Below are 16,474 nucleotides of genomic sequence, written 5' to 3'. Positions count from 1 at the left end.
CGTTCCATATTAGAATACAAGTTTTCCTTAGGTACCTGTTTATGTATGCTATTCTGCTCTTTACAATAAATAATTAAATTTAAAAGACTTAATTCCTCACTTTTAAGACCTTATTAGTTTACAAATTACATATTGACCTATGCTGAATTTTATACCAACCCATGCTAATGAATTCAGTACAGAAAACAAAAAACACTGCTCTCAAGCAAACTACATATATATATATATATATATATATATAACTTAAATGCATTTATATCCTACCGTGTCTCATAAAGCATTGTGGTATCTCAGCGGAATACAGAAAATCAAATATAACGGCAAAAGCACTTAATATAAACAGGGCCAAGGAAACACAGACAGAAGATGAAGAAAAGATTAAGGAAATGTGAACAGGAGGACGTGTAGTTAATCGAGTTGTATGTTTTGACCTTAAGATTCTCTGTGTGGGGACTTCCCCGGTGGCACAGTGGTTGGGAATCCTCCTGCCAGTGCAGGGGACATGGGTTCGAGCCCTGGTCTGGGAAGATCCCACATGCCGCGGAGCAACTAAGCCCGTGCGTCACAACTACTGAGCCTGTGCTCTAGGGCCAATGAGCCACAATTACTGAAGCCCACGTGCCACAACTACTGAAAGCCCAGCGCCTAGAGCCCGTGCTCTGCAACGAGAGAAGCCACAGCAATGAGGAGCCCGCATACCACAATGTAGAGTAGCCCCCACTCGCCCCAACTGGAGAAAGCCCATGCGCAGCAACAAAGACCCAACACAGCCAAAAATAAATAATAAATAAATTTATTTTTAAAAAAAAGATTCTCTGTGGATAAAACAACATGTAAATAATTGGTTACAAAGCCACATTATTTGAAGGTGCCAGACTGCACATTAACAGTCTGACACAAAGGGACAGCACAGGAAAACTATTCAAACATAAAGATGTTTAAATCTTTGCAGTTTGAAACCTTTTAGAGCAAGTATAATGAGCTCGACACACATTTCAACACTCAACATGTTAATCACATGTTCAAAGTATGTCTCAAAGTCACTGGAAATAGTTGCTGTCTCTGTCTCTGATATGTAAAACAGATCTGTGATGTGTAAAACTCAGGAGGTATTGATATCCACTTTTTGGCATCTGAACAGGAAACAAAGTTGTTTCGCAGTGATAATAAAGAATGAAGTAAATGCAACAGTCAAATAAAAGACAAAGTACTGAGGGAATGTATTAACAAAACGAATCCAACTAAATTCTGGTGACCTGGGGCCTACGATTGTACACACTGCATGGAAATACCCCAGCCTAAATACTGGCATAGGAGGAAGGGTACTGCTAAGCCCATCACAGTATAATCCTTTTAAATGTCCCTTTCAAGGTTGTCTCCACTCAACACTGAGTATAGGAAATCTTCCCATCAGGCAGAAACACTGGCTGCCCAATGATTGACCAAGAAATTAACACACTAATGAATAAACGATGCTAATTTATTTCTATCCCTGACAACGGGAAACAGCACACACTCTGTGTCAATGATATGTCCTCTTTCCCACTTTTCTAAATGGTCAATTCTGTTTTTCCCTTCATTGCTTTATATCATGTGTGGCAGGCATGATGGGAAATGGCTACCAAGGGTTCTGTTATTGATTTCTACCTTTATTTCACTGTGGCTAAAGAAGATACTTTGTATGATTTCAGTTTCTTGAAAATGTATTGGTACTTGTATTGTGGCGTAACATATGGTCTCTCCTGGAGAATGTTCCATGTGTACTTGAGAAAAATGTGTATTCTGCTGTTGTTGAGTGGAGTGATCTATATATGGCTGTTAGGTTTAGTTGGTTAAATGTGTTATTCAGTCCCCCTATCTCTGTACTGATCTTCTGTCTAGATGTGTTATCCATTATTGAAAGCAAGGTATTGATCTCCAACTATTATTTTAGAACTATCTGTTTCTTCCTTCAATTCTGTCAATGTCTGCTTCACATATTTGGGGGATGTTTGGTACATATATGTTGTTCTATCTTCTTGATAGATTGAACTTGTTATCAGCATATAGTGGCCTCCTTTTCCTCTTGTGATAGTTTTTGATTTAAAGTTGATTTTGTGTGATATTAACGTAGCCATCCCAGATGTATCTTCCCTCCTTCCTTCCTTCCTTCCTTCCTTCCTTTCTTTTTCTCTCTCTCTCTTTCTTTCTTTTTGTTACTATTTGCATGGGATATTTTATTCTGTGCTTTAACTTTCAACCAACTTGTGTCTCTTGAAATCAAGTGAGTTTTTTGCGGACAGCATATACTTGGATTATGGATGTTTTTAAAGTCCATTCTGCCAATATTTATCTTTTTATTGGAGAGCTTAATCCACTTACTTTTTCAAAAATTACTGATGAGGAAGAACTTAATTCTGTCTGTTTCCTGGTTGTTTTCTGTATGTCTTATGCATTTTTTGCCGCTTATTTACTCCATTACTGACTTCTTCTATGGTTCGCCGATTTTCTTGTAGTGAACTCTTGATCCCTTTTTCACTTATTTTTGCATATAGTCTATTGATATTTTCTTTGTGGTTATCAAGAAGATTACATTTACCCTTCTAAAGTTCAACCAATATCATTTGAATTGAAACCAACTTCAATAGCACACAGAAACTCTGTTCCTCTACAGTTCCATTCCTCCTCTTTACATTATTGTTGTCACAAATTACACCTTTATACTTTGTGAGCCCAATAACATGGACTTATAATTATTTTATGCATTTATTTTTTCAATCATGTAAGAAATAAAAAGTAGGGTTACAAGCCAGTAGCACAATACTGGCTTTAGTATCTGCCCATGTATTTATCTTTACTGGAGATTTCTATTTCTTTATACAGCTTCGAGTTGCTGTCTAGTGTCCTTTCATTTCAACCTGAAGGTTCAATTTAGCATTTGTCATAGGGCAGTGTTAGGAAGTTGTAAAACAAACGCCCTCAGCCTTTGTTCATCTGGGAATGTGTTAATTTCTCCCTAAGTTTTCAAACCATTTTGGCCAAATATAGAATTCTTGGTGGACAGTTTCTTTCCTTCAGCACTTTAAATATGTCTGGCCTCTTGCTTCCGTGGTTTCAGATAGAAAATTAGCTATGAATCTTTTTGAGGATCCCTGCTTTGTGACAAATTTGTTTTTTCTTTCTCCTTTGGGAGAAAAGATTCTTTCTCTGTCTTTTGGCATCTGAGAGTTTGATTATACTGTTTCTTGTTGTGGGGTTCCTTGAGTTTCTCTTAGTCCTGAAATCAGCCAAAGATTTACAGCAACCACACACATACTGAACCAGGGAAGAGGCAATTTGAAAATGGCAGGAAAGCTTTGTGGCATTTTTACTTGCCCTTGCCCCATCCACTGTTAGTGTAGAGATGGTCTTAAAATGGTGGAGTCTTAATGCAGTGATAGTCTTAAAGTAGCAGCAGACCATTCGTAGTATGGGACCCTCAATCCGGCTTCAGGAGGGAGCAGAAGAGACCGTACGCTCAGATTATTATGTGTATCTGTTCTAACCTGTCTGGGAGCTATCTGAAGGACTGACACAAGATGCTTATCTCTGTCTTAGCTAACCTGGAACACAGTCTGGAAAAGCAGCGGTCATTGCTCAAAAAAAGTGCAAGGTGAACTAACAAAGCACAGATGGCTGGGGCAGAAGACTGTGCATTGAAATACAATAGACCACATAAGATGCAGGAGCAAAAGTTGGGGGAGATTCTTTGGGAACTTAGAACATACAAAAAGTACACATGTGTCCAGAGAAATTAAGAAAGCCACATGCATACTCAAGATAAGATGCATGTTCTGAAAACACCAGAGGAGTCTCTAAGCTTTTACCATGGGCTGAGCCCTGAACTCAGTGCAGGTCAGCTAAATTTTGAAGGAGTGATCCAGCAATCTGCACAATGGGGAGAGGTGTGTGGTTTTGAGTGTGCATGTAGATGTGCTTGTGTATATTTGTTTTTGTTTGTCTTAGGTGCAGGAATTCAAGGACATCTCTGTCAAAACATTAGCTAAACATGAACTAAAGGAACAGAGACTTCAGTGCCTACATACGATAAGGAGTCATTGCAAAGCTAGTTTGGAAAGTCAAAGTCATTACAGTCATTGCAAGGCTAGTTTGGAAAGGTCCCTAAACAAACAGACTACTACAGCCTTCAACAATCAAAAGCCCAGAAAACCCTGGGAAAGTGGGAGAATCTGATTTCCATAGACACCACATTATAACATTTGAAAGCCAAATGTTCAACCAAAAAACTCACAAGGTATACAAAGACATGGAAAAGTATGGTCCATTTAAGAAAACAAATTCATTGATGAAACCGTCCCTAAGGAAGCCCAGACTTTTCTCCATTGCATATTCTTGCCTCCTTTGTCATAGATTCATTGACCATAAGTGCATGGGTTTCTTTCTGGGCTCTCTATTCTGTTCCAGTGAGGGATGTTTTTGTGCCGGTACCATACTGTTTTGATTACTGTAGGTTTGTAGCACAGTCTGAAGCCAGGGAGCATGATTCCTCCAGTTGTGTTCTTCTTTCTCAAGACTGTTTTAGCTATTCAGGATCTTTTGTGTTTCCATACAAACTTTAAAATTATTTGTCCTAGGTCTGTGGAAAATGCCCTTGATATGTTGATACAGACTGCATTGAATCCGTAGATTTCCTTGGGTATGATGGTCATTTTAACAATATTAATTCTTCCAATCCATGACCATGGTATATCTTTCCAGCTGTTTGTGTCATCTTTCATTTCTTTTATGAGTGTCATATAGTTTCCTGGGTACAGGTCTTTTACCTCCTTAGGCAGGTTTATTCTTATGTATTTTATTCATTTTTGTGCGATTGTAAATGGGATTGTTTCCTTAATTTCTCTTTCTGATAGTTCACTGTGAGTGTATAGAAATACAAAATTTATATATAGAAATCTATTGTATCCTACAAATTTACCAAGTTCATGTTTGAGCTCGAATAGGTTTTTGATGGTGTCCTTCAGATTTTCTATGTATCATGCCATCTGCAAACAGTGACAGTTTTACTTTTTCCTTTCCATTTTGGTGTCCTTTTACTTATTTATTTTTTCTTGTCTGATTGCTGTGGCTAGGACTTCCAAAACTCTGTTCAATAAAAGTGGTGAGAGTGGGCATCCTTGTCTTGTTCCTGATCTTAGGGGAAATGCTTTCAGCTTTTCACCATTGAGTATGTTAGCTATGGGCTCGTCATATATGGCCTTTATTATGTTGAGGTATGTTCCCTCTATGCCCACTTTCTGGAGAGTTTTTACCATGAATGGATATTGAATGTTTTCAAAAGCTTTTTCTGCATCTATTGAGGTGATCGTATGGTTTTTAGTCTTCAGTTTGTTACTGTGATGATAAGAGACCTAAGACAGCTACAGAGGCTAAGTGACCTTTCCTTCCCTGAATGGGTAGATATCCTTGTTCTGCCTTCTAATTGAGTTAGTATCTGAGTAAAGAACTGCCAGGTGTCATTTAGTTCATAATACACTGCTGTGGCAATATAGAAATGAATTTGCCTAAGTCATTTGGCTTTTGTCAATTAGAGTAAATGAATATACTGAATGAATACTTCAACTTAAGGAAATGTTCTTAAAAATATATTAATGTAGGCAACTTCAGTGGAGAACTGAAAACAAAACAAAACATTCAGGTAAAGGGTTGAAATAAAAGTACGCTCAGTGGTATCCAGTTTCCTCTTGTAAATCTCTCTTTTTAATTTGAGTGGACAGTCACTTGAGAATATCTGACTTGGGGCTAAGGAAATCTAAGCCTTCTTGGCCACACTGTATTCTCTTATGTCATTTACAAAAGACACCAGTTGGGTTGCTGAAAAAAGCGTGGGAAAAATCAATCCCTCACATCCAAAGGGTGGCTCTTGAAAATATGTTGGTTGTTGTAGCTATTTTGCTCTTCTGACCTCAGAAGTTCTAATCTTAACCTTAGCCCCTCATGGAGAGAGACTTTGTAAACCAATTCCCACATTACTCATTATGTGACTGTTGAAAAAGAGAAACCCAGCTCTTTTCCTGTGGTTTCAACCAGTTATCTTCTTCAAAAATCTGTTTGGATTGTTATACGTTAATCTTGCCTGGCAAGGGACTTACGGGAAGGTTCTTATTGTTTGAAAGTTTGGTGCCAGTATCTGCAAAGAAAGAAGAAAGATGTGTTTATCAAACATCCCAATAGTGAAGGTGTGTGAAAGCAACTTTTGAAAAAGTTAATCTGTCAGAGTTTAGCCGTATTATTACATTTTATTTTATTCATTGAAAATAAATAATTATCAATGAATCCTTTCTAGATTTTCTAGTTTCCCAAAGTTCCCTGTATTCACATTCTAAGAGGAAAAAATGGCATTTTAAGTCACTGCTCTCCACCTTATATTATTTATAATCACTCCTGGTGACCTCTTCCTTCCAAGTAACGTGTTCCTGAGAAGTGTCCTTTGTTTGTCTTTGTGGAGTAAGTGATGAGGATGCATCCTGGAGACCTGTGAGATGTTCAACTTGTGGCATAATGAAAGTAGGATGGAGAGTTCTGGAAAGATCTGGAAAGGTGGCTGGTAGAGTGTGGCCAGATGTGGGAGAAGAGAGACGTACAGAGAGAGGGAGAGGAAATTTTCAGAGGGAGAAAATGAAACAAATAATTAAATAAGTTTTGTTGTGTGGTGTGGGATGCAAGCCTTTCTCTCCCCCTTTCCTTCACAATGTCTTTGTTAAAGACTGTGTTTTTCATTAGTTTTAACTAAGATAGGATTTGCCGTTTTGTTTGGATACTGAGAATGGACCCATGGAAACCGTTACATTTGGGTTATCTCTGACTGTCTTTAATGAAGAACATAAATATTGGCCACACTATCTATGCACATGCTATCACCATGGCTTTTTTGTTCTCTGTTCATATATCTAAGTCCTCTTCTTTCTTTAAGGTCAATCTCAAATCTCATCTGAAATGTACATTTATTGATAGATTCAACCCATAATGCACTGTCCCTTCTTTGTCCTCCTTAGGCTCTGATTATTTATAAAAACTCATTTTTGAACTTAGAAACTGTCCAATATGATATATTAGTTATTTCACCAGCATATGTTATATCCTCAACACAATTATACGCTTTTGTGGGGCTGGGATCATACATTCTGTACTTTTTCTCAGTACTTACACTTACTTTGATAAAAAGCACATTCATTCATCTAAACATCATTTATTGGGTGTTAATTAAATATCTCAACTCAGTAAATATTGTTTGAATGAATGCATGCATGAATGAGGGAGTGTGCAATAGGTAGCCTAATGTACCGCCCAATGTGAGAAAACCAAAAACATAAACACAAAAGCAAGCCAAAAAGTGGACCAGGACTTTCTGTAAAATATCCTGCTTTCTGTTGGATGATGCCATGAAAATCAAGATGCTCCTGAAAGGTCCTAATAGCTGACCAAGAATAGTAAACAATTGAAATTCTCTCAGGCTTCTTCAACCCTATCACTGGACACATTTATACCTCTCAGGAATGATATTAAAAGAAGAGATTAATAAAGCTTTTATAGATGAGTTGATAAATCTCTAAAGATTTAAGTCTTCATTGCCTCCTAGGTTTTCTCTATTTTGGGTTTCCAAAAGATTTCAATAAACCACAGGATAATTAAAAATTAGACATTCTCTTTCTTACCTTGACGTTTTTTGATGGTAAACACCTTTTTATTGTCTCCATAGTGCTGCCCAATTTCCACCAGTACAGTACTTAAGTGAATTTTGCTCTGGATGGTGGGATATATAAGATGTAAATGAATTGTTTGTATATGTTTTAGAATTCTTCAGAAGGGCCTGGCCATGGAAATGCATTGAATATTACTTAAATAACTAAAGTAACTTCCTCAGAATTATTATTCTATTCTGGTTAGGATACTATCTGCTCTGGTTTGTTAAAATTTCCCTTTAGAGTGGTTTTAATTTTGTTTCTGATAGGGTCCTAGGATTTATTGCCACACCCATCCTGCATCTGTTTTTCTTTGAATTACTCTCCTTGCAGTTTGTGATTCATACAGGGCCTTACACGTTAGTGACAACCTGGCCATCACAACGCTGGGAAGGACAGGCCTACTTTTCAGAGGTGTTGATGTTTTCTGTACCTGAAGGTTTTCAAGAGATATCAATCTTCCTCACCACTCCCTTGGCCCTCTTAGTGGACTAAGCAATTCCTCATGAAATTTCTGTAGGATATCTGTACCAACTTCTCAATATTGTTCCATCCTGAGTCTAAATTCCTGGCCTCAAGGTAATGTTAGATTTCTAGCTCCAGCCCCTATTTACATAAGACCTATACTAAGGAACGGAACCCACAGACATCGGTCCGCTCTTCTTTCTCTGGATTTAATTTCTCTGTTACTTTCTGAAACATGCAGGTGTTCCTTTCTTTCTTTTAATCTCAGCTATGTGCTTTTAACTTTTTCAAAATTGACCCAGAATTTACATGTGTCTCCAGTAAGAGTACATTAAATTGAGCTTAGTCTGCTATTCTACTGGCATGTTTGAGATCCAGATAATTTGCTACTTAACTGGATTCGATGACCTGTATATTTCAGGCATCTAAAACTCACCATGTTCCAAATTTCCCTCCTTATAGTTAGTAATTTTCTTGGGAATCTGGATGCCATTAAATGGAATAAAGTTAGTGAGTGGCCCAGGAATGCCTGAAAGTTTGTTTGTCAGAGTGGCCAGGGAAAGTTAAGCAAGGAAGAAAAGCAAATGAAAAACAGAATCACATTATTATGGCTGAGTTTACTCCCAGGATTCCATGCAGAGCTCTCTGTAGACCTGGGTTGGGTTATAACTTATGCCAGAGCTCTACGTGGGGCTGACACCATCTCATGCCAAGCTCTCAGTTCTGGACTAACGTCATCTCTGGTCCACTCTGTGGAGTGGAAACTTTGGAGGAATGGCCGATGTGTTCCGCGGCGTAGGAAGAGGGAAATTGTGAATGTGACTTTCTAAATTGTGGAGGAACTAACCACTGTAAATGTGCCTTGAACTATGTTGTTTAATTTGACCAGTCAGATCAATGACTTTCCCCTTGAATGAAATGCTGCTATGTATATGAGCAGAAAAAGAAAACTGGTATAAGGAATAGATAGCTAGTGGGAAGCAGCCGCATAGCACAGGGAGATGCGCTCGGTGCTTTGTGACCACTTAGAGGGGTGGGATAGGGAGGGTGGGAGGGAGGGAGATGCAAGAGGGAGGAGCTATGGGGACATATGTATAACTGATTTACTTTGTTATAAAGCAGAAACTAACACACCGTTGTAAAGCAATTATACTCCAATAAAGATGTTAAAAAAAAAACTGGTGTAAGGAGATGGAGAGACTGGGAGTCTCATTTTCCCACCAATTAACTTTGCCTCTGACCATGACCTTCCCTTTGAGTCTCCTAGACGTTGGGGATGATCGCAGCCCCTTGGGTTGGGTGATGGCAACCCCATCTTCACTAGAACCTCTGTAGTTAACTTTGATTTTTCCCACTCCGTCTATCCATCCCATGTATGCAGTCAGACATTTGATCTTGGACTTTTCCTGACAAAATATGCTTGAATATAACCATTTCTTTTCACTCCCACTGCTACTGCTATTGTCACTGCCTTAACTAGGGCTTTATCTTGAAGTTCTTTATATAAATATATAAATATCTATGTATAAATATAATATACAAATAAATAAAATATAATATGAATTCTGATGATTTTCAAGTCTTTTCTTGATAAAGACTTTTCCTGATAAAGATACACAATATCTTATATAAATATTTTTGTATTATCTGTTGTTTTCTTAGAATTTAGCCATATGATTCTATCTCTTGGTTTGTCTAGAACTTTTTGATTGAATGCTGGCTATTTTATTTGGCTTTTTTTGTTTTTCTCAGTGGAAACATTGTTTTGCTTCAAAATATTTTATTCTACGTGGAAGTAGCAAATCTTCAAATTACAATTTTTTAAATGCTTTCAAATATCAATACTATAGGTGTCACAAAATCTAGAAAAATGACATTTAAAAATTAACTGCTGCCAGATGTGTCTCTATAAAACTTTTCCCCCACTCTTCTAGCTATATATTCTTTAACTGCCTCCTCATACGACAGTTGATGTATTTTCGAAATAAAATTTTAAGAAATAAACGTTGTAGTTTTTAGACATAGATTTCTTGTAACATGGTTGATTAGAATTTGCTTCTAGTTATTAATAGTTTAGAAAAGTTTATTTCAGCTTCACAATTTATTATTGATAATGTCATATTAATTTTTATTGTTAACTTTGAGAAAACCTCTATGGATTACCTCCTCATAAGTATTTACTATTATAAATGCATTACTGATTTCAGTACTGCTATAGGTTTGTGCATTACAGGGATTCTGATAAAATACTCATTCACACCATTCCGTTACACACATTGTTGATGGAGTATATTCATTTCTTTCTTTCTTTCTTTCTTTCTTTCTTTCTTTATTTTTGGCTGTGTTGGGTCTTCGTTGCTGTGCGCAGGCTTTCTCTACTTGCAGGGACTGGGGGCCACTCTTCGTTGTGGTGCACAGGCTTCTCATTGCGGTGGCTTCTCTTGTTGCAGAGCACGGGCGCTAGGCACGGAGGCTTCAGTAGTTGTGGCTCGCAGGCTCAATAGTCGTGGCTCACGGGCTCTAGAGCGCAGGTTCTGTAGTTGTGGCGCACTGGCTTAGTTGCTGCGTGGCATGTGGGATCTTCCCGGACCAAGGCTCGAACCCTTGTCCCCTGCATTGGCAGGTGGCTTCTTAACCACTGCGCCATCAGGGAAGCCCCTGGAGTATATTCTTGACAGAAGAAAATTTCCGTTTTGACTAAGCATTGATGAGAACTGAATCTTTGACTTATCTTCCACATGCCTGATGATTGAAATAATTTTCCACAGAATAGCTTCTGGTTTTGTACTTTTCAGTTCTTTTTTTCTTCTTCAAACGCACATGCTTTGAGAGCTGTGAAGTGCAAGACATGGCTATATTGTAAGGTGGTTTTTGTCCTTATGCTTCTGTGTCTTGTGCTAGTTTAAGTCAGTAGAGAGTCAGTATGAGTACTGGAAGTTATTCCTGTAATGGGATAGTATATAGTCAATCACATACGGCGGTGTCTGAAAATCACATAATAGCCTGACGTAAAACATCTCCTTAGGGCTTCCCTGGTGGCTCAGTGGTTGAGAGTCCACCTGCCGACGCAGGGGACACGGGTTCGTGTCCCAATCCGGGATGATCCCACATGCCACGGAGCGGCTAGGCCCGTGAGCCATGTCCGCCTAGCCTGTGCGTCCAGAGCCTGTGCTCGACAACGGGAGAGGCCACAACAGTGAGAGGCCCGCGTACCACAGAAAAAAGAAAATCTCCTTAGCCAGATTTCAAAAAAGCCTGTGGCCATTCCAATATGATCCAACATAGCGGAATACGATAGAAGGAAAATTGGCAAAGAAAGAGACGCTGGTCTTACCTGAAGGAAGTTAAAATATCTCACTTTCGACAATTTTGCATAAACTTATAATTCCATGAACTAATTTCTAGGGTTCTTCATAGGACCCAAAAAGGAACCCATAGAGTTGTGGAACAACAATAGAAGCTGCTGTGATGAGAAGCCCGGGCACCGCAACAAAGAGTAGCCCCCGCTCGCTGCAACTAGAGAAAGTCTGCACGCAGCATTGAAGACCCAACGCAGCCAAAATAAAAATAAATAAAGATAAATAGATTTATTTTTTAAAAAGTAATACTCAGGTTTGAGGCATGAGAAATATGATGAGGAGAAATTAGCTAATCCTTTCAGAACTTTTAAAATATCAAACTCAGTCTCCAAGATTTTAGCATTATATACAACATTGGTTACTTATTAGTGGTTTGGGAAGGCCAATTTAAAATTTTCTGATCTTACTGTATTGAAATTCACGGCCCTAATGTTTTCCACATTGACTATACGAATGATGAAGTAAAGTCAATCATGTATTTCCTTTCCAACTGGACAGAAAACAAAAATTTAAAAAGTGTTTGGACTGCTGACTTTTGATTTCTTCTAAGGCAAGTGTATAGGTAATTTTTATTCCCTGATTAGGAGAAAAATGGTGGAAGAGGGCAGGGTTAAGAATTAAGATTTCAAGAGCGTGAGAGGTAGGTGGCCAACCAGAGTTCCTAAGGTTCGGTGCCTGTAACTGTTGCCGCCGCTTAAGCCTGCCAAAGCAGTGGTACGGCTGCTGCCCTCGTATTTGCTACCTCTAGAAACATTCTTGCCAGTAGTGGCGGCAGCGGGACTCAATTACCCCCTTTTCTCGCTCTCTCCAGAAGCTCCAGAAGGCGTCTTCTGTGGGCAACGTGGCCGACAGCACAGAACCAACGAAACGTATGCTTTCCTTCCAAGGGTTAGCTGAGTTGGCACATCGAGAATATCAGGCAGGAGATTTTGAGGCAGCTGAGAGACACTGCATGCAGCTGTGGAGACAAGAGCCAGACAATACTGGAGTACTTTTATTACTTTCATCTCTACACTTCCAGTGTCGAAGGCTGGACAGATCTGCCCACTTTAGTACTCTGGCAATTAAACAGAACCCTCTTCTGGCAGAAGCCTATTCGAATTTGGGGAATGTGTACAAGGAAAGAGGGCAGTTGCAGGAAGCAATGGAGCATTACCGGCATGCATTGCATCTCAAACCAGATTTCATCGATGGTCATATTAACCTGGCAGCCGCTTTGGTAGCAGCAGGCGACATGCAAGGGGCAGTACAAGCTTACGTCTCTGCTCTTCAGTGCAATCCTGATTTGTACTGTGTTCGCAGTGACCTGGGGAACCTGCTCAAAGCCCTGGGTCGCTTGGAAGGAGCCAAGGCATGTTATTTGAAAGCAGTGGAGACGCAACCGAACTTTGCAGTAGCTTGGAGTAATCTTGGCTGTGTTTTCAACGCACAAGGGGAGATTTGGCTTGCAATTCATCACTTTGAAAAGGCTGTCACCCTTGACCCCAATTTTCTGGATGCTTATATCAATTTAGGAAATGTCTTGAAAGAGGCACGGATTTTTGACAGAGCTGTGGCAGCTTACCTTTGCGCCCTAAGCTTGAGCCCAAATCATGCCGTGGTGTGTGCCAACCTGGCTGGTGTATACTATGAGCAAGGCCTGATGGATCTGGCAATAGACACCTACAGGCGAGCTATTGAATTGCAACCACATTTCCCTGATGCTTACAGCAACCTAGCCAACGCTCTGGAAGAGAAGGGCCGTGTTGCCGAAGCAGAAGATTGTTATAACACAGCTCTGCGGCTGTGCTCCACCCATGCAGACTCTCTGAATAACCTAGCCAATATCAAAGGAGACCAGGGAAACGTTGAAGAGGCAGTTCGCTTGTATCATAAAGCATTAGAAGTCTTCCCAGAGTTTGCTGTTGCCCATTCAAATTTAGCAAGTGTATTGCAGCAGCAGGGAAAACTGCAGGAAGCTCTGATGCATTATAAGGAAGCTGTTCGAATCAGTCCTACCTCTGCTGACGCCTACTGTAACATGGGAAACACTCTAAAGGAGATGCAGGATGTTCAGGGAGCCTTGCAGTGTTATACTCGTGCCATTCAGATTAACCCTGCACTTGCGGATGCCCACAGCAATCTGGCTTCCATTCACAAGGATTCAGGGAATATTCCAGAAGCAATTGCTTCTTATCGCACTGCTCTGAAGCTTGAACCTGACTCTCCTGACGCTTATTGTGATTTGGCTCATTGCCTGCAGATTGTCTGTGATTGGACAGACTATGATGAGCGAATGAAGAAGTTGGTCAGCATTGTGGCCGACCAGCTGGAGAAGAATAGGTTGCCTTCTGTGCAGCCTCATCATAGTATGCTCTATCCTCTTTCTCATGGCTTCAGGAAGGCTATTGCTGAGAGCCATGGGAACCTCTGCTTGGACGAGATCAGTGTCCTTCATAAACCACTGTACGAACATCCAAAAGACTTGAAGCTCAGTGATGGTCGACTGCGTGTAGGATACGTGAGTTCTGACTTTGGGAATCATCCTACTTCTCATCTTATGCAGTCTATTCCAGGCATGCACAATCCTGATAAATTTGAGGTCTTCTGTTATGCCCTGAGCCCAGATGACGGCACAAACTTCCGAGCGAAGGTGATGGCAGAAGCCCATCATTTCATTGATCTTTCTCAGATTCCATGCAATGGGAAAGCAGCTGATCGCATCCATCAAGATGGTATACACATCCTTGTAAATCTGAATGGTTATACCAGGGGTGCTCGAAATGAACTCTTTGCTCTCAGGCCAGCTCCTATTCAGGCAATGTGGCTGGGCTACCCTGGGACCAGTGGCGTGCTTTTCATGGATTATATCATCACTGATCAGGAAACGTCACCTGCTGAAGTTGCTGAGCAGTATTCTGAGAAACTGGCTTATATGCCCCATACTTTCTTTATTGGTGATCATGCTAATATGTTCCCTCACCTGAAGAAGAAAGCAGTCATCGATTTGAAGTCCAATGGGCACATTTATGACAATCGGATTGTGCTGAATGGCATCGACCTCAAAGCATTTCTTGATAGTCTCCCAGATGTGCAGATTGTCAAGATGAAATGTCCTGAGGGAGGAGACTCCGCAGACAGCAGCAATACAGCTCTTAATATGCCTGTCATTCCTATGAATACTATTGCAGAGGCAGTTATTGAAATGATTAACAGAGGACAAATTCAGATAACAATTAATGGATTCAGTCTTAGCAATGGACTGGCAACTACCCAGATCAACATTAAGGCTGCCACTGGAGAGGAGGTTCCCCGTACCATTATTGTAACCACACGTTCTCAGTACGGGTTACCGGAAGATGCCATCGTGTACTGTAACTTCAATCAGTTATATAAAATTGACCCATCTACTTTGCAGATGTGGGCAAATATTCTGAAGCGTGTTCCCAATAGTGTACTGTGGCTGTTGCGTTTTCCAGCAGTAGGAGAACCTAATATTCAACAGTATGCACAAAATATGGGCCTTCCCCAGAACCGTATCATTTTTTCACCTGTTGCTCCTAAAGAGGAACATGTTCGGAGAGGCCAGCTGGCTGATGTCTGCTTGGACACTCCACTCTGTAATGGACACACCACAGGGATGGATGTCCTTTGGTCAGGGACACCCATGGTGACTATGCCAGGAGAGACTCTTGCTTCCCGAGTTGCAGCTTCCCAGCTCACTTGTTTAGGCTGTCTTGAGCTTATTGCTAAAAACAGACAAGAATATGAAGACATAGCTGTGAAACTGGGAACTGATCTAGAATACCTGAAGAAAATTCGTGGCAAAGTCTGGAAGCAGAGAACATCTAGCCCTCTGTTCAACACCAAACAATACACAATGGACCTAGAGCGGCTCTATCTACAGATGTGGGAGCATTACGCAGCTGGCAACAAACCTGATCACATGATTAAGCCTGTTGAAGTCACTGAGTCGGCCTAAATAATGACTGTGTGCACAGGAGAATTACCCTGTACCTGAGCCTCAACCTTCTGGGGGAAAAGGAACTACTTTCTCCTTATCTGTACAATACCATGTTACAGATGGGTGACAGACAATGATAAGAAATAGCACAGCCAGACTTGCTTCTTGCATGAACATGATCACATTAGGGAGAGACACAAGAGGTGGGAAACTGATGTTCCACAAGGAGTCTCCACAGAATTTTGCAGCAGCCAGGTGTCTGGAAGGTAAGTCTGGAAGGTCTGATCTCCCTTGGTCTTCCATGGGATGGATGGTTAGTGTGGAAGAGAGATAGAGATTGCCCAGCCGTTTTGTGATTATCATGGATTGATTGAGTCTTCTGGATTAATATTTTTCTTTATATTTTGGGTATTGGAGCTTTTAAAAATGTTTGGTTTCAGGTATTTTTATTCATGTGAAGTGTATATGATTCTCTTGAGATAAGAGTTTAAGCTAAAATATTCCTTGTTTTAGTTTCTGAACTCTACAGATAAATGGGGACTTTGCTGGTGTAGTCTTTTTATAGGTTTTATAAACCACTTGAGCCTATATCAGTCATTTTAGTTTCTGACATAATGTTTGGAACTATCAGTGCTTTGTTGGTTTATAGATGATGGCTTAAATTCTTTTCCTGGTCCGCTTCCTTCTTCCCTTCCCCCCACTTTAAAAATTCTCCTGTAACTTTGCTAAGAAAAAACCAAGTCTCATTCGAAACCTCCCAGAGTGTTTCTCTTAAACGCATCATCTGGTGCCAAATGAAGATTCTTAGGAGTGATTATTAATTCTGAAGGGCACAGTTGTGGTACTGTCACTGATGATAATAATGGGTTTTTGGCCTAGACTTTTGGCCTATTTCACCAGTGTTTTACCGTTGACTGCCCCTCTATGCTGCTTCCAAAAGTATAGTGTTTGATAAGATTTTTACTTTCATTTCTAAACTTTTTTTTTGA

At 40.0% G+C, this 16,474-nt stretch overlaps 1 pseudogene; it reads left to right on the top strand.

Moving 5' to 3' along the window:
* The window catches only part of LOC136120353 (UDP-N-acetylglucosamine--peptide N-acetylglucosaminyltransferase 110 kDa subunit pseudogene), a 32,320-nt pseudogene extending 16,817 nt beyond the window's left edge, over nucleotides 1–15,503 (top strand).
* The last annotated feature ends 971 nt before the right edge of the window (nucleotides 15,504–16,474 follow it).

Source organism: Phocoena phocoena, chromosome 3, assembly GCF_963924675.1.
Source record: "Phocoena phocoena chromosome 3, mPhoPho1.1, whole genome shotgun sequence".
Taxonomy (NCBI): domain Eukaryota; kingdom Metazoa; phylum Chordata; class Mammalia; order Artiodactyla; family Phocoenidae; genus Phocoena; species Phocoena phocoena.
Note: the sequence above shows the minus strand (reverse complement) of the source record. Positions and strands in the feature narration are given on the sequence as shown.